Genomic DNA, 25,060 nt, shown 5'->3' on the forward strand with positions numbered 1-25,060 from the left:
ATAATTAAACAAATGGACAAATATTTGTCCTGGAGGGAGCCTGATTCAAAGCCCATCAAAATCAACATTAGGAGTCTTCCCATTGACTAATGAAGTTAGATCAGACCCAGAATCCAGATTAATATTCTTGACTTGCATTTTTTTTTGCATCTGTAGTTTTCATTATTGAGCTGAAATAAAGAATATAAACATATTACTTAAGCTCTATAACATCATGCATCCTTAGCTTGAAAGTAGGCAAGCCAATATGAAATTCAGAAAACCCAGATAAAGCCAGGATTATTGGAGTGTCCTGTGTGGGGCTGACGAATGAAATCCACTCCATCTCCAGTTTGCTGCAAGCGTTTCCTCTTGGTATTCCCAGTGAATATGTTCTTCTTGAAAGAATTGTAAATCTCAGTCAAACTCCTTCAAGCAGGGCCCAGCTCCAGCATTTCTGCTGCCCCAAGCAGGGAAAAAAAAAAAAGAGCGGTGGCACTTCACACTTCTTCTGCAGCAGTTCGGTGGTGGGTCCTCCCTCTCTTCGTGTTCAGCGGCAATTCTGTGGTAGCTCAAAGAGGAAGAGAGGAAATGAGGGACCCGTCGCCAAATTCCCGCCGAAGACCCAGATGTGCTGCCCTGATACCGGACAGAGTGTGGCCCCTTTGAATTGACTGCCCCAACCACCTGCTTCCTATGCTGGTGCCTGGAGCCGGCCCTGCCTTCAAGGCATCATATTAATCTGCCCCTTCCTACTTATCCTTCCTTGTCAAGTTTCACATTGCCTCTACTACCTCTGCTTTACTTATGTTCCTACCTTCACTGCCCATTCAATTCTCTCCTGCAGTGGCCTCCAAGACTTCATAGCTTGCACAGAGGCCATCTGGATGATCTCCCTGAACTCACCTCAAGATCTCTACTGTCTCCACTGTTAAGTTCCTCTTAAAATCTCATGTCTGCCCCACTGCCTAGAGTGAATCTATTTGTTGCCCCCTTTCCCTGACCATTTTGTTGATCCTTAGATTGTGAGCACCTCAGGGCATGGATCATCGCTTCTTGTATGTCTGGATAGTGCCTAGCTAATTGCAGGTGCTACTGTAACAAATAGTTAATTATACTTAAATATTGGTTTGGCCCCAGCTTTGGCATTAAGTTTTCAACCTGGGAATGCTTCTACCCCATGACTTTTCTTAACAAAAATGAAATCTTATCTCAAGTATCCATTTGTACTTTTACATAGGAAGCCATACAAATATTTTTTCAGTTTATCCTTACTTTACTCATAATTTGATGATATACTGCCACAGTTGCAGTGAGTGGGGGCATGGATATTAGATCCCACTTGATACAATAAGGAGATGCCTGGCAGCTTGTTCTCCATATGGCTCCAGGGCTCTTGAATGCCTTCCTGCCTCTGGTCGGAAATAACCCAGACTTGTTGACACTAGAGGCCTACATTTTCTTCTTCCCACCTGGCCTTTGAGGAGAATTTGGGAGGTTGAAGTATTGGCCAGTGTGCTAAGTTTTATTTGTATTTAGAGCTACTGCGTAGTAGGATATGGTGAGAAGATTAAAATTTGCATTTGGATTTGCTATTTTAAGTAATTGGAAGGGTGCCCAGAATCTCTGTACAAGGGATTTGTGTTGTCCTGAATCAAAATAAAATGTAAAAATACTTACAGGTTTCTCTAATCCAAAGGCTAAGTGATAAATTAGGGCTCTTCAGCCATTGCCATGGTAGGAAGCCAAAGAGGTCAATCAGCCCAACAAGCTCTTCTGCACCAGCCAGCAAGGTTGCTGCCACCATATTTTGAAAGAGCAGAGTGTGCCCCTCTCTCTATATTGACCCAGCTGTCCAGGCTATTGCAAACAAAATATATAGCCATAGTCCCACTCTTTGGTTGGAACTAGTTTCCAGCATTCCTTGTGACCAGAGAAAGTAAGTGATGCAATTTTGACTGACCCCATGGCAAGCACTCAGAGGGAAGGCTTTTTGAACATAGCTCCGTAGGCTACTCATAATCTAGCCCTTATTCCTCAGACTGTCCCAATTTAATGATACAGTTGAGTAATGCAGCAGTGATGTGTCCTTATGTGTGTTTGTGCAACACTGAGCACAATGGGTGAGATCCATGAATATAAACAATTAGCATTTGCCAATAATTATTCTAACTGTATCTTACATTAAACATAGCATCTTTTATCCCAGAATATTCCCAGTCATGTTACAAATTACATTCTGATCCTTTAGCTCTTTGCGCCAACAATTTTTCATGTCTCATTTTGCGGTAGTATGAATAGCCATACAAATTTCACTTGCCACTGTGGTGGAACATGTTGGCTGTCCACTGCAAACCTAATTCACAACAGGTGATAAAAGCCTTCTCACCCTGAAAACAGGGGAAGATGGATGTGATGAGACCTTACAACAATGATTGACTATTTTGAAAGAAGATACACACACATCACAATTTGGGGGGAATACAATGTGGTTGATTCACATTCCCAGCTAATATATGTTTATCACAACTGATGATCTGGCCCACTAATTCTCTGAGGTATGCATGCATGATTTCAATATTAAACAAACCCAGCTACTGAATAAAGTAATTCTAAATTGCTTAAAGAAGGTTCTAGCTTTAGCTATCGGCACATGATTATATGTTTCTTTATAAAAGGCAAGCAAAAACACTGATTTCAACAAGAAAAATAATGCTTATAACAATAAACCTAATGGTTCACAAATGATGAACCTACTATGAAACAACAAGAAGGGAAATATATTATAACATTCATTATGTTGAGGTGAAAGGAAAATTACAGGTCATTATATACTACAAAAGACTAATCAGTTTCTAACTTTAAATCCCACTCCAAAAGTAGAATTTGAAGTTGGGACACACACAAAAAACCAAAAACAAAACACAAAACAAAACAAAACAAACTCCTGCAAGGTTCTATAGCATATTTCATACATTTGTCAGTCATCCTGCTTGTTTTAGCAAAACCTCGCTATTTAATGGGAGTAATGTCCATATTTATAAGTGAATTTGCATTGTATAGAGGAAATTAACTGATTTTTGAAAAGATCCCATTGGTGTTAAGTCCGTAGTTCTTTTGCCATGGATTTGGTGGTTGAAATTCACAAGTATTTAATCTTTACAAATTTTAACAATTAACACAATTTACTAGAGATCTATAATCAGTTATGGGGACAAAAAGAAACTGGCCGAACAGAAAAGAAAGGGAAAGAAATTAAATCAACTCAGTCTCAGAAAGGTGAATGAACAACTCCTCTGTCCTTCTCCTTTTGGGTTTCTGATGACTAGACAGGAGCTTTCGCAGATATTGACCAGCAGATTCCTATTAGGCTTTAGCAACACTGTGAAAAATCTACCATGCTGCTGGCTCTTGCTACAACACGATATGCAGTTTAGTTAAGACATTTCACACTTACCAAGTGGACAAACAACTGTATTATCACATGAGTTCCTGGAATATGCTTCAGCCTTTCATCTTTGATGGAACTATGTGAGAAGCTGGACTGGATAAGTAGAAGGGACACAAGCCATGCAAAGACCTAAAGGGAAAGACAAGAAGCTGGAAACTAGGGCTGTTGATTAATCGCAGTTAACTCACACAATTAACTCAAAAAAATTAATTGCAATTAATCACAGTTTTAATCACGCTGTTAAACAATAGAATACCAATTGAAATTAAGTATCAGAGGGGTAGCCGTGTTAGTCTGTATCTGTAAAAGCAGCAAAGAGTCCCGTGGCACCTTGTCACATGCGATGAAGTGGGTATTCACCCATGAAAACTCATGCTCTAATATGTGTGTTAGTCTATAAGGAGCCACAGGACTCTTTGCTGCTTTTAATTGAAATTAAATATTTTGGATGTTTTTCTACATTTTCAGATATATTTATTTCAATTACAACACAATATAAAGTGTACATTGCTCACTTTATATTATTTTTATTACAAATGTAACGTTAGAGCCCTCATGGCCAAGATGGAATCTGCTCTGCAGGCAGCTCCGGCGAAGAGAAAGTGTGTGCAGGAATGCAGCAGGAAAAATCTCTTCCACCCCAGGGACACCTGTTCCAAAACCTTCAAGAGTGAACACACATACCCATAGGAAAAGTACAATGGATATAAGAAATGGAAATATTTATTTACAGAGGGATGAGAGGAGAGAAACAAAAAGGGAAATATAGGGGGAGCAGTAAAACAGAGTTGCATCCAAGCCAAGGCCCCACGGGCTCAGTGGAGGCACAGTCTGGAAGGGCAGAGCAATGTGTCTGCACACAGAGTTCAGGAGTCCTGAGCAAAGTTCCAGTTCAGTGGTGAGTCTTGGGTACTCCTGGTCGTCTTCAACACCAGTGAACTTTCCCCCAACAAACTCCTGCAGTGCCCTCTTCTGCCGCTCTCTGCAAAGCCACACAGAGCAACCACTCTCTAGCAACCTCCCTCCTTGTTCCCAATGCAGAGTACTCACAGCCCCATGCAACTCTGGGCAGCCGTGATACTGGGTCCAGATCTGGCCTGTCCTTCTCGGGCGATTCCTCTCTGCCACAGTGCTCCTCCTGGCTCCTCTCCTGGGGTCTCCCCAATTGGCCACCCTGTCCTTCCCAGGCTTCAGGCAGATTCTCTGCTGCTTCCTTTGCAAGGACCTGCGGACTGATGCCTCTCTCTCCCTTTGAGCTTCAGAGCACCCCCTAGAGTTTCCCTCCTTTTTCCTCACTCTCCCGCTCCCCCCTAGGAAAAAGATTTAAAAGGGCCATGCTCTCTTAAACCCCAAAGAGTTTACACAAATATTTGCACTGTAAAAATGAGAACCAAAAGAAACAGTATTTTTCCAATTCACCTCATACAAGTACTGTAGTGCAATCTCTTTATCGTGAAAGTGCAACTTACAAATGTAGATTTGGTTTGTTACATAACTGCACTCAAAAACAAAACAATGCAAATCTTTAGAACCTACAAGTCCACTCAGTTCTATTTCTTATTCAGCCACTCACTCAGACAAACAAGTTTGTTTACATTTACAGTAGATAATGCTGCCTACTTCTTATTTATGTCACCAGAAAGAGAGAACAGGTGTTTGTATGGTGAGTTTTGTAGCCAGCATTATAAGGTATCTATGTGCTAGATATACTAAACATTTGTATACCCCTTCATGCTTTGGACACCATTCTTGAGGACAGGCTTCCATGCTGATGATGCTCATTAAAAAAATGTGTTAATTAAATTTGTGACTGAACTTCTTGAGGGAGAATTGCATGTCTCCAGCTCTATTTTACCCTCATTCTGTCATATATTTCATGCTATAGCAGTCTTGGATGATAACTCAGCACATGTTGTTCATTTTAAGAACATTTTCACTGCAGATTTGACAAAACGCAAAGAAGGTACCAATGTGAGATTTCTAAAGATAACTACAGCACTCAACCCAAGGTTTAAGAATCTGAAGTGCTCTCCAATATCTGAGAGGGTTGAGGTGTGGAGCATGCTTTCAGAAGTCTTAAAAGAGCAACACTCCAATGTGGAAACTAGAGAATCCAAACCACCAAAAAAGAAAATCAACCTTCTGTTGGTAGCATTTGACTCGGATGATGAAAACGAACGTGTGTCGGTCCACACTGCTTTGGATTGTTATCAAGCAGAACCCGTCGTCAGCATGGACACGTCTTCTGGAATGGTGGATTAAGCATGAAGGGACATATGAATCTTTAGCACATCTGGCATGTAAATATCTTGCATGCTGACTACAACAACGCCATGCAAACACCTGTTCTCACTTTCAGGTGACACTGGGAACAAGAAGCGGGCAGTATTATCTCCTGCAAATGTAAACAAACTTGTTTGTCTGAGCAATTGGCTGAATAAAAAATAGGACTGAGTGGACTTGTAGGCGCTAAAGTTTTGCATTGTTATTTGCACTTATTTTTGTACATAATTCTACATTTGTTAGTTCAACTTTAATGATAAAGAGATTGTATTACAGTACTTGTATGAGGTGAAATGAAAAATACAATTCTTTTGTTTTTTACAGCACAACTATTTGTAATCAAAAGTATAAAGTGAGCACAATACACTTTGTATTCTGTATTGTAATTGAAATCAATATATTTGAAAACTCCCAAAAATATTTAAATAAATGGTAATCTATTATTGTTTAGCAGTGCGATTAATCACACAATTAATTTTTTTAATCACTTGCCAGCCCTACTTGAAACTGATGCAGTGTAAGAGGGATTCAAAGCACCACGGGAGTGTGACATGATCAGGATGGCAAAAACATGATTATAGAATCTGTGCTTTGTATGAACTGGAAGGGACACCATCAGATAGGTCAGATAGGACGACATTGAAATGATCAGGGCCTGAAGAAGATTTTTAGGTGAAGGGGTAGAGAGAAAAGTGTGGAGCTTAGATGTTGAGGAGAAAAAGTCTGGATAGAATTAGTACATGTGAGAGTTACAGAGGAGTCAAAGATAACTCCCAAGTTATAGTACTTATGGTCATCATATGTGACCAGCATTGATGGGAAATGGAGAGTTTCAGAAGAATAATGAGAAATTTACTTTTGGCCATGTTAAAATAAACTGTGGCAAACCATCCAGATCTTGTGGCTACATCACACATTTTACCTTCCTTAGACTAAAGGAAAATATTGTCTGAAATTTTAAGTGACTTTGGCACTTGTGGAAGATTTCAGATTGACAACCCACAGAAACTAAAGTAGTATTTTTAGCCACAAAAGAAATTCAGTTTTAGCAGCAAAGATGTAAACTTACCCTTCCAGTTCAGCGTTGGAGCTTGTCTAGGTGTCAAAGGCTAGCTCAGGCTTTGTATCCATTTAGGACTTTTTGCTGAAACTGCAAACAGGAATATCATGTATTGCTATTTACTGTTTGAATGGTCTTGTGGTTAAAGTGCTGGATGGAGATTTAGCAGATCTGAGTTCAGATCTCAACTCTACCACAGACTTCCTATGTGAACTTGGGCAAGTTACTTACTCTCTCTGACTCAACTACTCATCATTGCTTATCTTAGCTATTTAGACTGTAATCTCTTTGAGTCAAGAACTCCCCCTTGCTATGTGTTTATAGCATGTCCAATCTTTGTTGGGGCCTTTGGATACTACTGTAACACACACATAATTACAGCCCTATGTAATTTACAATATTGCAGAAATTATGATCCCGCAACATTAGGCTTCCACAGCAGTTTTGATATTAGCTTGCTTTGCACAGTCCCCAATTTTGCATACATTCTGAGGTTTGCAACACACTTTTTTCATCCTTAGTACAGTAGAATCCCAATTATCCATGCTGATAACGGCTGGGGCTTGGACTGTCAGCGCCACACACGGCAGGGCTCTCGCTGTCAGCCCCATGCATGAATAACTGTAATATACTTGCAGCAAAAGTTAGCATGCACTACATAATACTTGAGTGTTTATTTTGTTCCAGCCTTTTTTTCTTAAACAAATAGGTCTTCTCTGGCTTTTCCAAATTACTTCAATTAAGAAAGGTCCATTATTACTTTTCCACAAATTTTCCATTTCTTGTCCGCAACTCAGATGCAATTATTTGACAATCATCCTGCAATTCAAGTAAGGCCTTTATATATAATAAAATCTTAACAGGTAGCAAAAAGCTCTGCCTATAATATTAATTTGTGATGGTGGTTTTATGATGTAGACTTCTGTCCACTGGGAAATAGCCTGAGACAACCAAGTCATTTCACATAGGTCATGGAAGAGACCTGAAATATTAAAGTCAATGCTTTGCTGTAACTTTCTTATGACCAATTACATTTCACTCAGTATTATGATAGGCAAGAGTTCTGACATTCCTTTAAATAGAGAAACAAGGTGGGTGCACCAACTTCTGTTAGTACGAGAGAAAAGCTTTCAAGCTTATACACAGCTCTTCAGTTGGTCCAATAAAATGCATTACCTCACCCACCTTGTCGCTCCAATATTGTCTGGACCAACCAAGCAAGAACACTGCATTGCTTTAAATTGTACAAAAAACTCATGTATTGTTCACATTTTTTTTCTTACACAAAGTTGGCTCTGCAGTGCTCCATCATTTACATTACACCTTTTAAAAAACCTTATTGGTTGCTCATTCTGTTACTGCAGCTAAAAAACAATGAATAAACACATTAGTTGGATGGTTCTGCTACAGTGATCAGAAGCGGTCATATAATTTTAGCTTTTTTTCCATGTCTCAGGGAAGTAGTCCAGAAGAGATGACAATTACTCCCAGCTAGGGAAAATGCACTTAAATACCAGGTAGTATTAACTAGCAACCCTCTTTTGAAGCTTGGATGATACACAGGACTCCCTCCTATGGAACTCCAACAATGAAGCCCAGATTGCTGAGACATCTGATAGGCAGGAAAAGCTACAAGAAAGTCTGGAATTAGATGTGCATAGAAATATTCATATCCCTTTTCAGGGACTTTGCTGGATCCAAAATCCTCTCCTCTATTGGAAGGCCACTCTGCCATTGTGCTTTGTGTAAAGGATGTACTTTCCTTAAAAGCAGAAGGAAAGAAGGTACAAGGAGATTCATTAGTTCCTGGAAATTTATTTTATGAGGGTTTTGGTTCTTTTTTTAAGCCACCTCGTTTATTTGGTGTAAAACTGGTGAATCCCTCCCACTCTCTGCCAACTCATTTTCATTTAAAACCTTTTAAAAGCACATTCTCAAAATGTGTCCCAGACTTTTTCTCATATTGTGTATTATTTGGGGTTATGTCACTTTGACATTTTCCTGTTTTATTGCTGAAATTTCTGACTGGGCTTCCAGTTTAAATAACTGACAGACCAACATTGTTCCTGATTTATCCTTATTGCTTTTCCTGAATCACATAACTCTCCCCCCACCCCAGAACATTTCCATGGCGTACAGCTCACAATACAACTTTGGAGTAAATACATTTCAATTCAGAGTGGAAGATGGACTAAAGCAAAGTTCCTTAAAAGACAATTAATGACATCAGTAAATTAGCCACTGCTCTCCCCAGATACAATATCTGAATATGGTTGGTTTCTCAAAAACTGCTACATACCAAAAACATTAAGCAGCATGATTATTGTGCTGCTTCTGATCTCATTCTTGTTTTTAAATCTTGGTGCTCCAGAAAAAAAAAGACAAATTCCTTCCCAAAATAGGTCTTCTAACCTGCCTATTGGTAGAGACTCTACAAATGGGATTTGATATTTCAAAATATAATCTGCTCATTTTAATGAACTTTTTTATAATGAACTGGTAACAAAAAAAATATATAGATGGTGGTACAAGTCAGTCCTTTACAATTGAAAACATTGGATCAACAGAGTTCAAGACAATACGTGTACTGTAAGCAGGGGCGGCTCTAGACATTTCGCCGCCCCAAACACGGCAGCATGCCGCAGGGGGTGCTCTGCCGGTCTCCAGTCCCGTGGCTCCGGTGGACCTCCCACAGGCGTGCCTGTGGAGGGCCCGCTGGTCCTGCGACTCCACTGGCATGGCGTGCTGGGGCCTGGAGCCGCCCCTGACTGTAAGGACATTCATGCAGTGTCTTGACAATATACATATTGTAAAGAAAACAAAGGAGAAAAGAAATAGAGCTCCTCAGCCCACTTTAAAAAGAAAAACTGAAAGCTGTTGGGTTTATAAAGCATTGCTGAGACAAGGAATGCTGAGTAAGTAATAAACTTAGTCTTGGAGTAAATAAGTGCTTCAGCTGTATTCCCAAATTTAGAGTCACTGGCTGATTTTCAGTACCTTTAAATAAAATATTTGTCATAATTGGTGTTTTCCCACATTGTGATTATTCAAATATCTGAAGATAACAGCTGTCTAACCTATAATGAGTGTTTTTTCATATCACACTGCACATGAGTCACCAAAATGTTACTGACAACACATCATAAACACAACACAAAACATCCATAAAAGATATATGTGCTCCCCAAGTGCTGTTATTTATTTCTGGAACTGCCCATGATGTTCTGGGACTTTCCAAACATAAAAAGGAGATACAGGCCACTGAAATGACAAACAAAACAAACAGATAAATGGTAGGAGAAAGGGATACATACTTACAGCCAATTCTTATTAACTAAACTAAAATTTAATAAAAAAGAAAAAAGAATTGGTTAAAAGATCAGCATAAATACAGACATGAGCACAATCCTTGAGGTTCGGATTCATAGCAGAAACGGTGAGCTTTATAGTTGCAAAGAGTTCTTGCAGAAATAGTTCACAGGTTATAGTCCAGTGTTTATATTCAGGGTGGTCCAGTCAGGACTGGAATCTCAATCCCTATGATTTAGGCTTTCCCTGCATGAAGCCTCAAGGAGATCGGAGATGACAGGATCAGGACCTTGGGGGTCTTTTATACAGTTTTCTAGCAGCCACTTGACCATACAGTCCTGGGGAAACAATTGGCTTCTGATGTAACCTTCTGTTTCCTAATTAACTACATGGATTAACATAAGATAATTTATCCACTAAGCAATTTATCACAAACTTTAAAGAGACATATAGACAATGATATTATTGCATTAAAGATTCATCTAAATGTTAATATTCCTTTTTGATCTCTGAATTGCTTTAGTAACAGATAGGAACTGTCTATTTATAGATACTAGCCATGTAAACACACACAATTAACATCACCTCAAATTCTCTAATACAGGATTGCACTTCAAAGTTCTAGCCTACCTAGTATGGAATAGGCCCTAATTGCCATTCACATACTTTTTAACAGCTCTTTAAAGGTTGGCTTTGGGTTAGATAACCTGCAAGCTGTTTAACCCTTTCTGGCCATGTATTATACTTTGAATAAGGTTTCTTGCAATTATACATCAGTGGTAGCAACACTGGTTTGCATGGTTATATTTTAATTAGACAATGTCACAGGCACCTGCAGAAAGAGTTCCAAGAACAGCCAGGCTCAGGTTTATGTTTGGTTGTTCCCACTTGAGTTAGCAATAAAACCAAACCCCAGAAACTGGGTAAATTTGGATTATATACATCAAGTATATTCTGTTGAGAGCATCATGAAAACTGTAGGTGCTTATAAGCCCAATGAGAACAAAACGATAGATTTGGGATAACAGCATCAGCTGTCTGAATTATCAAAATTAATGGTCCAGTACACTTAGCTCAGAACTTGGGGGTTCCAGTTCTAATTCTCTACCACTTAATGAATCCTTTATTGCCTTAGGATGGTTAGCATAGGCTATTCTATGGCCTTTAGAAATACTGTACACTCTCTGCCCTGCAGCTCCACTGACATGCAATGAAAAGTAAAAGGCTCACCTTTAGAGGACATGCCCTGGATGTGCACATAGATAAGAGCCACAAGGGGCTTGGTTGTACATACACTTGCCTGTTAGAATGTGTGGTATGACAGCTCTAATTGTGTATTTGAATGTGATATTTTATATGACCTACATTAAGAAAACACTGAAGTTGTACACATCAGAAGTTGTTAAAGCTCTGTCTGTTTCAGGATTTCATATTTCCGCTGACCCTTGTAGTACGAGTACTTTCCACATTTGAAAAAAAAAAAAAAAAAAAGCTTTCATAGAGTTTCTGGCAATTTTCCCTTTCTGGGTTATAAACTGTTCAGGGTAGGATTTTCTTTAGGGTTGGGGAAGGGGCGTTGAGCTGAGGGAAAGGTTTGTATAGGGGTAGCTGTTAGTGTTGTGGCTATCATGGTTATGCTAGGAAAGTTTTATAAAAAGAGGAAGGCTTTTAATTATATGATCACAGACTGGTTCTCAATTATACACACAATAACACATCACACAGTGTTTTCTATAATCTTAGATATGCATTACTCTGTAGGGCAGGTAGAATCAATGAAAGTCCTTTAACATGGTGTCATAACCTATTCCCAGATTTGGACCTTAGCGTCCAAAATATGGGGGTTAGCATGAAAACCTCCAAGATTAGTTACCAGCTTGGACCTGGTAAAGCTGCCACCACCCAAAAAGTTAGAGTGTTTTGCGGCACTCTGGTCCCCCCAAAAACCTTCCCTGGCGACCCCAAGACCCAAATTCCTTGAGTCTTACAACAAAGGGGAATAAACCATTTCCCTTCCCTTCTACCTTCCAGTGTTCTCTCCCTGGGTTCCTGGAGAGATACACAGAAGCAAGCTCCGTGAATCTAAACAGAGGGACGCCACCCTCCCTGTTTCCAGTCCTGGAAACACAAGTACATCCCTCTTCACCCAGAGGGTATGCAAAGTCAGGCTAGTAAATCTAACACACAGAGATTTTCCCCCCTGACTCCTTCCTCCCACCAATTCCCTGGTGAGCACAGACTCAATTCCCTGGAGTTCCCCACTAAAGAAAAACTCCAACAGGTCTTAAAAAGAAAGCTTTATATAAAAAGAAAGAAAAAAATTCATAAAAATGGTCTCTCTTTATTAAGGTGACAAATACAGGGTCAATTGCTTAAAAGAAATATGAATAAACAGCCTAATTCAAAAAGAATACAATTCAAAACACTCCAGCAACTACACACATGTAAATACAAAATAAAAAAACATATAAATCACTGTCTTATCTTTTTTGTACTTACAACTGGGAAACAGAAGATTAGAAAAGCAGGAGACAGAAATCCTCTCATAGCCGAGAGAGAGGACAGGCACAAAACCAAAAACAAAGGACTCACACACAAACTTCCCTCCACCCAGATTTGAAAAAGTCTTGTTTCCTGATTGGTCCTCTGGTCAGGTGTTTTAGGTTACTCCTTTCCAGGTAAAAGAACATTAACCCTTAGCTATCTGTTTATGACACATGGTAAGCAGCCATCTCACACAACTTATCTTACTTATGAAAGGCTTGACAACAATCACTGCTTTTTGGGCTGACCAGCATCACCTCATTGTTTCCTTGTGCTTCCCCCTTCCCCATATCTCTACTGCATCCACTTATCTCAGTTTATCCTTAGACTGTAAACTATTTGGGGTAGGGACTGTCATTTGTTTTGTGTTTGTATAGCACCTAGAACAATAAGGCCCTCATCCATTACTAGAGCTGCTAGGCACTAATGGGATACAACCAACATTGATGAACTAACAATCTAGAGCAGTGGTTCCCAAACTTGAACAATCTGTGACCCCCTTTCACTAAAACATCAAGTCTTACAAACCCCCTCCTAAAAATGAATATTTCCAGGGATTTTCTTCTTTACTAGAGTATATATTATAAAAGCAGTGATCTTGGAAACATAAAAGTTGTTTTTATGACATGCTTATTACACACTATTTATTATTAATCATTACAGTATTTTTTATTACATTATGAAAACGGCAACACTTCCAAGATCTCACTTTCGTAGCTTGTATCACTTTGAATAAGCCTGTTATAAAACAAGGCTCCTATGCTTCATCAAGGAGTATCAGACGTGAAACATGAAAGGTATTTAAGAAGCCAACTCAAAGAGTTCCTCCTACACAACATTCAAGTTTTGAGCAGTTCAGGCAAACAACGCACATTACAACAAAGCTTAAACTTGTTCTTCATAATAATTTTTAAAACAATACTAGCTGCCTATTTAATTTCAAAAACAGCAAAAAATATCCACCTCCCTTCCCATTTCTTGTAAGGAGTCTTGAAGTTTAAATTTCCTCAGTGTGATTGATATGCTTGCTTTCATCTGCTTAGTTCTTGGAAGTCCAGAGACTGCTGGTCCAGTGCTGCTCAGGTTTCTAGGGACAGCTCTGTCTGCCATTAGGGAATCTCGAACCCCCTGTAACATTTCACAAAAACCCAGGGGTTCACAAACCCCAGCCTGGGAACCACTGATGTAGAACGATAACGAAAGTGTTTTAAGTATTTCCTGCAGAGGAAATAAAAGCGTGGATCCAAAACTTCTGCATCACAAAAAGAACAAGATGAATTGTGAAATGTTTCACAAGACATCTAGAAGTTTGACTTTCCACTGAAGAAACAATCCTAAAAAAAAAAAAAAAAAACCCAAAAACAAACAAACAAACAAACAAACAAACAAACAAACAAACAAACAAACAAACAAACAAAAACCCCTAGGAATCCTATTAGAATTTTAATGGCTCTGTTCTACCCTCACTTGCTCAGGTATAACAATCAATTGACTTCAGCAGGGATTGAGCATTTATAACTAGGCTTGGAAGGATTTAATTTTTAATCCGTACATGTCAGTGACCGCTAATTTCACTGTACACGCAAAGTATTTCTACAGATGATAATCAAAATTTACATATAGGCAAAGTAAGAAAAAATCACTTGATAACTTAGAGCTTGATTTAAGTATATTTGCTTTATATATTTTGATGTGATTCTGATCATTTGTATTTTAACAGCTATAAAGCTTTAAATTTTTGAATCTTAAATTTGTGATTTAAATAATTATTTTTGGACCTGGCTCCCCATAATTTCCTGCAACTGTGAAAATTTAAAGATAAAAAAAGTATTTAAAAATAAATATCTAAATAAAATCAAATTCTGCCAAGCTTATTTATAAGAGAGGGGAGGACTGAGTACTAAGGCCAAAATACTCAGTTAGGTGCCCAAAGCTAGGCTACCAACTCTATATTTGGACACCAAAATAAGACTTTTGAAAGTCAAAGAGTCCACCAATCCCAGTGATATCAGTGGGAGCTGCATGTGCTCAGTGCTTTTTAAAAAAAACATATTTATTTAGGAGCCTAACAAACGACCATCCTGTGTGAAAGTTTTGGCCTTTGAATCTTAACTACAGTAGATTTGTTGTTCTGGAATACATGACGAAAGAAAAAAGGATGCAAAAGGTAACATCTAGAACCAAATATATAAATAAAGTATGTCATCCACTCCTCAGCATTAAGACAAGCAGAGGAAAAAGAAAAAAAAGGCAAAAACTAAACTTAAAATAAATCTGTGCTATCTGCATAAGAATAGAAATCGAATCCCAAGAACAATGTACAGTAAATGCTGACTCATCACAGAGCTCTGGAGAATACCAGCGAACATGACAGAAAGGGAACATTTAAAGAGCAAAAGAAGCTAACTGCACACAAATGTATTTTAGGGTAGGCTGGTAAGCTTGCCCAACATTTCCCATTAAAACACTTGATTTTCAATTTCTTGTAACTTTGCAAACTTCAACCTTTTGGCCTGAAACTTTCCATGCTGGGTATCTGCCTCACACTGAATATCATGGGAAAAATTCATTCAAAATGGTCTACTCGTTTCTGAGAATGAGGAGGAAATACGCTGCTTACTCATGTAAATATAATTCTAGTGTGGCCTGATCTTTAGCGTTTTGGAGCAGGGACTTGAAATTTGGCAGAAGGAGAACCTTTGTATCAAGGACATGCCTTACACAGTCCTACAGAAAATTGAGCCATGTTATGCACCTTTCAAAAAATGAACGAACAGTTTGCACATGCTCAGTAGAGACTGATTTTAATTGACTAAATTCTCCTAAGATGCCATCTGCACTGGGCATACTGAAATCATGGTGAACTGTGAGCAGGAAGACTTCTTCTCTGTGCAATCGATAACACCCTGCTGGGAGACTCAGGCAGCTGGGGGAAGAAAGCTGCCTGATTTGACTGCAGGGGAGCCAAGAGGCTGCTGGTGGCAGAATGGGTTGGCAGGGTGGAAGAGGACTGGCAGCCTTAATTCTAGCATTTCCTACCTTTCAGGGTTTGACTTCACAACCTCCATAATGTCCTTTGAATGCAGTTTGCAGGTGTAATACAAGGAGTGCACTTCCTGTAAAGCTTAGTGTGTACCACTCTGTGATGAAGCAAGCAGCTGCTGGAGGTGAGAGAGCCCAAGGAGTATCGCCATTAAAGGGTTAATAACTAAGTCTGATTTTTATTAAAATTGAACAATTTCTAAAGTCTCCACAAGAAAAAAGAAGAGGAGGGAACCTAACTGCAGAGAAGGTTCCTACTTCCATTTGCCCTGACAGTACCACAAGTAGAGACAAGGGCACTCTTACCTTAGACTAGGATCTTCTTATCTGGAGTTTTCTCTGGCCTCAGAAAAGGCCAGCATCATTTACTGGTGAACACCATTTTGGGTCACATGGGGAGTGTTTGTGAGTGTAAGCTCACACAGCTCAACCTACTCCCAGGGCTGTAAGTTAACACAACAACTTCCCATTGAGACATAGGAAACTGCCAAATATTTGTTGTGGTTGGTTCTAATTCAGGTTTGTTGTTTTGAGAGTTCATGGGCAGGCAGCTGGTATCCAGGCTTCTTATTGCCCCTGTCCAGAGGAAGCTAGAGTAGCAAGCTGTTTTAGTGGTTAAAACAACAAAACATACACTTTGTAACAATTAGTTAGATGGGAGTAGGAGGAAAGGGTTTTCTGAGCCTGGGTGTTGGGAAAGTGGGGAACCTTGAGGATTAGGTGGGTTTGAGAGAAAGTCAGTCATGACAGCGAAACAAAGAAGGACTTATTTATAGCTAGGATTGATCAAGACCACGACACTGAGGACTCCAGCTATCCCACAGTCCCCAGCAGTCTCCGAAAAGTATGTGCATTCTTGGCTGAGCTCCCAGTGCCTGAAGGTTCAAACACATTGTCCTGCGTGGTTCAGGGAATAGATCGTCAATTTACTCCCCCCCACCCATGAAAGAAAAGGGAAAGAAATCGTTTCTTGACTTCTTTCAATGTCACCCTATGTCTACTGAATGCTGCTGGTAGACGTGATGCTGCAGCAGTGAAGAGCAGTATCCGCTCCTCTCCCCTCCCTGGTGGCAGACAGTACATGCTTGATTGCTGAATACCCCTGGCTGGCCTCAGGGGTGCCTGGGTAAAAATAGGAATGATTCCTAGTCATTCCCAGTAGATGGGACAGAACGGCTGGTAACTGTCTTCATCATAGCCACTGGGGGCTGAGCTGCATCAGCCCCCTCCCTTTCCTGTGTAAAGAAAAGATTCTGTCCTGCCTGGACTATCATAGTACTAACAAGTCACTGTTTCTTATTCCTGCATTCTTTATAACTTTATGACACAAATGGGGGGGGACACTGCCACGGTAGCCCAGGAAGGTTGAGGGAGGAGGGAAGCAACGGGTGGGATTGTTCCAAGGGCACCCTCCGTGAATGGCATGTAGCTCATCATTTCTGCGGGATCTGACACGGAGCAGCTGTGCTCTCTGATACACTGGTTCTCTAGTACACTTGCCCCAAATTCTAGGCAGGACTGACTCTATTTTTAGAAACCATAAAGGAGGGATTGACTCGGGGAGTCATCCCCAGTTTTGCTTTTGCGCCCTCGGCCGATCTCAGCCAGGGGCACCCATGATAGCAGCAGACAGCACAGAAGGACAGATAACCGTCATCTCATTACCAAATTACACTGGCAGTAGACGGTACAGAACAACTGGTAATCGTCTCTGCTATCATGCAAAAGCAAATGAATGATGCTGTGTAGCGCTGGAGTATCGCCTCTGTCCGCAGCATCCAGTACACATACGGTGACTGTAAAAAAAAAAAAGCTGAACGGGCTCCATGGTTGCCATGCTATGGTGTCTGCCAGGGCAATCCAGGGAAAAAGGGCGTGAAATGATTGTCTGCCGTTGCTTTCCCAGAGGAAGGAATGACTGATGACATTTATCCAGAACCACCCACGACAATGGGCTCTCAACCCAGAATTGTAAGGGGTGGGGGAGACTGCGGGAACTATGGGATAGCTATGGAATAGCTACCCACAGTGCAACGCTCCGGAAATCGACCCTAACCTCGGACCATGGACGCACACTGCCGAATTAATGTGCTTAGTGTGGCCGCGTGCACTCGACTTTATACAATCTGTTTTATAAAACCGGTTTATGTAAAATCGGAATAATCCCATAGTGTAGACGTACCCTCAGTCTCTGCTTTCAGTACATCACTAGCCCCAAACACAGACCTCCCAGCAGGGAGGGGAAGCCTGTCACACCTGCTCCCTATCTACTGTTGTTCCTGTTGACATCAGGAGAATAAGGGAATAAATTGTATTCTTATTCATGTGCAACTTCCATTAGGGCACATGTTGCTCCAGCTGAAGTTAAGAGAAGAATCTGGCCTTATGGAAAGAGGCAGGACATCATAGGCGCGACCTGAGTCATTATTGTTGTGTTGTATTAGTGCACAAACCCAGAGGATGACATCTTAGATCTCACATCCTAGTTTAGGACAAGATGCAAAGAACGGGTTTGACAAACGGTAAGAAGGAGGATAAGGGAAACAGTAATGCATTCATGCAGTGCCATAGGCTGGTTACGTGTAGAACTTGATGGTTCCACTTGGTTCTATTGTTTACACAATCACCTGTGATATTACTTGGAAGTTCTTGTTCTTGAAGATTAGAGCTTGATGTGATCTACGTTAGGCAAGTGTAGTGTGTCCTTCTTTTCTTTTTGGTAGTTTGAGTGCTGTACAGACTGGATAAGCACCAGGGGTAATGCTGCAGCAAATTCCTATCAGCCCCAGTTGTAAATTAAAGTTTATAATTTAAAAAAAAAAAAAGGAAGAAAAAGTCACCTTTATCTAAAAGATGTTTGAAAGGCATATTAGGACACTTATTTTCTGTGGATTGAGGGACTTCATATAGTAGAGTTTGTTCTGTAGATTAAAAAACCCTTTTCAAAGAACTGAATTCAATCTGCTGAGATTATTCAAGAGGAACTTCTGTTTACCTTTGACACTGTTCCTAGGTTTAGTATCAAAAAGTGTGTGTGTGTAGAAATATCCAGTTTTTCTCTTGATTTGCCACCTTATGTAATTACACTACATTATATTGATACAGAACATCAATCAAAACAAATATAGAATTTGTATGTGTGTTCTAAACAACTGACAGTAATAATTGTAGTGACTATTGCCTGTGCTTTTATGATTACATCCGCCTCCCAACCGGTTTGGAATCTAATACAGATGTATGTTTTCCTGATTATAAAAAACAGTGTTAAAGTATTGTTGTCATTTTGACCATTTCAGGAAAGTCTGTACCTTGTATTCAGGCTTTATTATACTTTCTCATAATTGACACTTTTAACAGGCAACTTACATAGATTCTGTATACATTGAGGGGTCATAATTCAACTCAGAGGACTGATTTTTTTTCATCTCATTCGGGACAAGTCTACATTTAACAATGGTAAAGAACAGATTTAACTTCTAGACGTTAAAAAATACTTTAAATTAAGTGGCCATGAAACAAACCCAGAAGTCATGGTGACTCTAGCAATAAACAACTATTTAAAATCACTTGCACTATTAACGGTATTCTTTTATGAGAGTTTGTCTTTGAGACTTGCATTTTCTTTGGTGGAGGCAGAAATAATTGTAGAAGTTATTTTACCTAAAAGGTATCAAAAGGATAAAATAAGTTTGAGTCCACTTGAACACTTTCTGCTTCCATCATAAGCAGACACTCTGTATTGTGCAATGTATGCATGGGGGCAAAGGCAGGGGGAGAAAGAGTTCCAAGGAGACAGGATGCTAGGGGATGCTTCTCCTCATCAGTCTGACCCCACTGAGCCCTTTAGCAAGTGATGGCAATTTGGCATTCAGTGAAAGTCATTTCATTTGGATTATGATGAATTTTCTATGGGTGCTGCTAAAACCCACCTCTTATTATTCTGCAAGCTGTTCAAGCACTTGAATCAGAGACTGTCTGAAATTTTCAGAGTAGAGAAGAACTGGCTACAGAGTCAAAATAACAATGAACACTCTCTGTTCTACAAGCTGAAATTGATGGTGCCACATAGCATTAATAAGAGAGTTCTTAGAAAAGGCAATGTACTCTTGTACAGCACTTCAAAATATAACCGTGACAGTGTCTTGCTGTCCAGTATGAATTGTACTTGCTATACAAACCTTGGTGTGTTCTGTGCCTTATAGTGTACTGTAGATGACTGGAGAAGAGTCACTCACCACGCAGTGCACCTCATCATGGCCAAGCCTGGTGTAGCAGCTTCTTCAGCTCTGGCATCCCATGATAATGGACAATTCAAGTGTTGGACAGCTTACCCCTTTTCACAACTCAGTCCTCCAGCTAGATCACTTGTAGTTCCACACATTCCAGGGTAATAAACAGTCCAATAAAAACATAAGTCTAACAAATCTGTCCAAGCCTTCAGCCCCACCATAGGCTCAACAGCCCTTATCCTGCTTAGTGTCAGGGTTTATTTTACTTCTCTTTCTTTGGGATGCAGTAAAGGAACCCAAGATCTCCCTCTGCTCTGGATTCCAGCCAAGGATCTTGTATTAAATAGCCAGGATCTGCTTCCATAGACTTATTGCTGCTTCTCGAGTCTAGACCACTTTTACCTTCAGGCTGATGCAGAGTCCCCTAAGGCTCCCTAGCAGCATATAACCCTTTACAGACAAGACTTCCTCCAATTCTCTAGAAAGTCTCTCCCTAAGTAGCTCTTCCTGAGAGCTCTTCTTCTGGGGAAGGGATGAAGAGAGAGGAGGGGCCTGCCTCTTTCTCTCAGGCTTCTCTCAGCTGTTGTGGGTCAGCCACTTTATCACAGATGGGGCTGTAACTGTCTGCCCATTAACCTCTTTGTGACTGCTATAGTTTCTTGTTCTATATGCATTTGATGTACTAGTTCTCTGTTTGTGGACTTCATAGAAAATATTCTGGCAATGCATTTGCCTCTGCCCTCTCTGCTTGTATTTCTGTTATCATGTTTGTTTCTTTGTTTTTATTTTTGTATTTAATATAGATTTATGAAATACCTCAAAATTAGTTTAAAAAAGAATTTGGTAAAATCCAGAACCAAGTGATCTCGCTGAGAGACCAAGTTTTCCTCAGCAGATGACCTTAGATCAGGTTTGGAACTGACCAAAGCCACGATTTCCCACACTTTCAAATTCCTTTGAGGTGGGCATGGTGTTTCCTGACCTTTTAATGCAGAAAAGGTATTAACCTTCAAGGGCTGACCTAGACAAGATTTCCAATATCCCTGATAGAGCTTTCATAAACATGAACACAGATGTAATTTCCCTGGCCCAGACAGGCCAAAATAATAATAAATAGACAAAATAAATAACCCACAAAGCAAATAACAGTGCAAGTGTAGAGAACCAAGGCAAACACCACACACATAGGGCATTTCTGGAGAGAAAAATTTGAATCAGGACACATACACATGAATAAATATGTCAGAGAAGGCCCAGTATGAAATGAAGCAGTGCAAAAAGCAAAGCAAAAATAATAGGTGGGACTGAGATCTTGTTCTAGGTGTTTGTTGGTCACTGATAACTCAAGGCAAAAATAGACTCTATCTAGACCTCTACTGGTTAATAGGTGCCTATATACTGCCAGGACAAGCTCATGAGTCTATTGCAAATGCCATAGGTAAACTAGACTATAAAGATCATTTACGCCTGTATAACATATTTACTTTTAAAAACCCATATATTTTCTAACATTCTATATTGCTGGCTCAGCACCAGATTCTGTCACCCTTCCTCACAGTAATACTGCAACCAGCTCAATGAAGGTGGAACCCAGTGCTCATTGCAGGATCAGGGCCCTACTACAAAAGTACAGTTCAATTGAAATCAATAAGGCCACTTGCAAAGATACTTCTTATTCTATGTGAACAAGAGTGACAGAGTCTGACCCTTAGCTATTTTGTGTATGTAGGTCAGGTTTTCTCAGCTATTTACTAATTCAGCAGTTTATATGTCATTTATAGTTTTAAAATTTGCAGTGTACCACGAACATGCAAGATAAATGGTCAGCACCTATGACAGGCCAGATTTTCAAAAGGGCTCAGCAACCAGCAGCTCTCATTGTGACACTTGTGGCCAGATTTTCCAAAGAACGGTGCACCCAACATACTCAGATCCTTCATGCAGAAATCGGACCACTTATTTCGGTGCCCAGAGGGAGCTGAGCTCTTTGGAAAGTCAAGCCGTGAATGTGGTGGTTGAGCTCTTTTAAAGGGCTTGTTTGGCCTGTAATTGCTACAGTGACTGGATCTCTGAATATCTTTAATTGATACCAATAAAGCCATTCTTCCTGTAAATGACAAATTAGGCAGCTCTCCCCCACCACCACCACTTTTTTTTTTTTTTTTTTTTTGCTAAAGGTGTATTTTGATATTAATATTTTGGGCCAGGAACTTCTTTTTTTCTGTTTGGAAAGAGCCGAGTATTTCAATGCAAATAGAAAAATAACAAGAATATGTTACATTTGAATAGCCCCTCTCACTTATAGTGTTCTAAAGCACTCTATGAATTGTTAATTGAAATGCAGTCACTTCTAGGGTGTGGCAGGCATTCTGCTCTGCACTGGAAATAGTTCACAACAGTCTTCAGGCAAGGACTGAAGAATAACTGCCCCAAAGGGAACATCAGTGGGAATTTCTAGGAATGCAGAATGTAATTACACAAAATGGATGTTAGCCAGGGTTAAACCGTGTATCCTTGCAAAGAAATGAGATGGCATTTTCAGCAACTTGGGAAATATGGGTCTCAAAGTTACATTTCATCTGAAAGATCTGGAGTCAAAATGAAGGAGAGCTAGAGGGCAGGAGAAGCAGGGAGACAGCTCTGTCACCCTCTGCCAAAAGCAGAGAGAGATCTCCCACTTCTAGCTTGGAGGGGGAAGCAGTTCCCCCTCCCGTTTCAATCTACTTTAACCACTGTGAAAGATGGCACCTCCAGCGGCATGTTCCCTTCCAAAAATCCTGTTGGAGCATTGAGTAGCTACTGACTCAATGCCAACCAGTGTAACGCCTGCACTTGCAGCACTTGTGTTTTCCCGGGACCTCTCCCAGCAAAATATTGACCAGATACGTTTCTGCTTAGCCTGTGAAATCTGAAGAGCTCACATACCAAGATGATGTGGCCACACACATATTTGAATAGGACAGCCTGTTGTAATTTTAATAGTACCACAGTGGTGCTTGTTGAACTGTTCTTCTGCATATGGGATCTGTTCATGTGATCCTTAGCTCTCTGTGGCAGAAACCGGGTCTCTTTTATGAGTTTGTCATTTGCCGTGTAATGATATGGTGCTCTATAAATAACAAAAATAGAAGCCTCACCTGCTTGTGAATCATAACATTCCCAGGCCATTTTTATGAAAAGAGGAGGTTTGTCCTGGTGACCTTGATCGCAATGCCTCTTCACCACTCTCCACTCCCATTGTGCAAGGAAAGGAATGTTGGTAAAACTACTGCCTTCCACCCCAGAAACAGCTGCATTTCTAGCTAGATGCTTTATGCATATGGTTTATTAAATGCTTGGGCATTCTTTTGGATGAATAGTACTGCACAAGAAGCAACATAGGCGATGTTCCTTCAAAACAAAACTCCCTTCCTGGGAGACAGGGGGAGGCTTTCCATGGGTCTGGCCTCACAAAGTGAGAAACTGTGGCACACAAAGCAATGTTGTACCCCACTCCCGATTCGTGCCTAGCAGTGGTCCCAAGCTTGCAGCTGGATAGAAGACCACAATCACTTTTCAGTATAGGGGAGAAGAGTCCTGTTTAGCAGGAGAGCAGGTGCGGCTCCCCCTGGATCCGCACTATTGAAAGCCAGCTGGTAGGAACCTACCCCCAGTCAATCCCCAGCTGCACGGCAGCTCTAGGGCCAGGAGAGGGGAATTCAGGAGGGCAGCGTTCTCGCGGCACGGAACAGCCCATCCGGCAGCGCAAGCCGGGGTGGGGGCTCGTAACTGCTAGGTACAGCCGCCACCCGCTGCGAACCTGCAGCCCCCGCGGCCGGTTCCCGGGACCTTCACTGCGCGCGCGCGCGGTACCGCAGCCCCCCGGGAGGGGGAGGAGCGAGCCCCACACCCTTCTGTGGGCAGAGCCAGCCCGCCGCCCCTCCCCGCGAAGTGCGGCGGTCCGGGGGAGGGAGGGAGGGAGGAGGCGGAGGATGACTTCATGCCGCCGGAGCGCTGAGAATTTGGGAGCTTCAGCTGGCGCTGGGATGCGGGGCGCGGAGTGACAGCGTGAGCCGCGGACATAGACCCCCCGCTCCCGCACTGAGCTGCAGCCGCCCGGGGGCTGGCCGGAGGGGCCCCAACGCAGCAGCAAGGCGCGGGGGAGGACGATGCACTGAGTCGGTCGCTGGGCAGGTGAGTCGGTAGCGTGTCGGCTGCAGGGGGGCGTCGAGCCGCCGGGAGCTGGGGGACGGAGCGTTTCCGACAGCAGCGAGCGCGCAAGCCGGGGGAAGCTCGTGACTCGCTGGGAGAGGCTCCAGCCGCACGGCCCGGCCGGGGGAGGGTGCTCCTTTCAGCTCGGATAAGCAGCGGTCCAAGTCGGGGTCCCCCTCCCTGGGTGCGTGACCCGGAGCGTGGGAGGCTCAGCTGAGCCCTGGACTCTCTGATGCGCGCGGGGAGGCGGCCCCAGCGGCTCCCGGCCGAAAGCTCAGAGCAGCTGCGAGGTGCCGGGCCTGGGGGCTTCCCTGGGAGGCGGCCGAAGAAGCCTCCTCATCGCCCCAGAGAAGCTGCCAGGCGTCAGCCTCCGGATTCCCTGCAGTGCCTCCAACACTGGGAGTGTTTGGCTGGAGAGACGCAGGCTGGCAAGTGTCTGGAGCTGTGTTTGGTTAATTTGTCACTTCCCTCCAGCAACAGAAAATCCCTCCAACTGAAACATGGGTTCTTTTGTGCCAGAATGTGGGATGTTTGATGCCTATTCTCTGCTTCTCAGCAGGGCTGCTTCTCTTCAGCTTGTCACAAGCCAAGTAAACAATGGGAATTATATTTCCCATTTATCGAAAAAAGAAATTTAAAGTGGAAAGACCTATTGGATCATCTAGTCCATACCTGCCACAAGTGCAGGATTGTTCCCTGTAGCTGTTTTATTTTCTAGTGCTTTTTCCAGGCTACTTTTAAATTTCACCAGTGATAGGAAACAACATCTTAAGGTAGAAAGGTTTGACTGGAAAGGAACCATATTAGATAGAAGTTGGTCTCTTGGTTTACATCCCTAATTTTGGAAAGCATCTATAACCTGAAAGCCAATGTAGTAGAAGTTACAGGAGTAGAAGTAGTGCCTAAAATGGATTCTGCTGCTGGTCCCTGTTCTTTTATCTTATGTTTTGAACCAGAGCATCAAGGTAAAAT

General features: G+C 41.4%; 1 protein-coding gene across 1 annotated transcript in view; it reads left to right on the top strand.

The window, feature by feature from the left end:
• The first annotated feature begins 23,843 nt into the window (after positions 1-23,843).
• Positions 23,844-25,060, top strand: part of PKIA (cAMP-dependent protein kinase inhibitor alpha) — a 63,360-nt gene continuing 62,143 nt past the window's right edge. The window contains exon 1 of the mRNA XM_030553310.1: positions 23,844-24,070. The gene's annotated coding sequence lies outside the window, so the exon portion shown is untranslated. The remainder of the gene's footprint in view (positions 24,071-25,060) is intronic.

The sequence above is a fragment of the Gopherus evgoodei genome, chromosome 2 (genome assembly GCF_007399415.2).
Source record: "Gopherus evgoodei ecotype Sinaloan lineage chromosome 2, rGopEvg1_v1.p, whole genome shotgun sequence".
NCBI lineage: Eukaryota > Metazoa > Chordata > Testudines > Testudinidae > Gopherus > Gopherus evgoodei.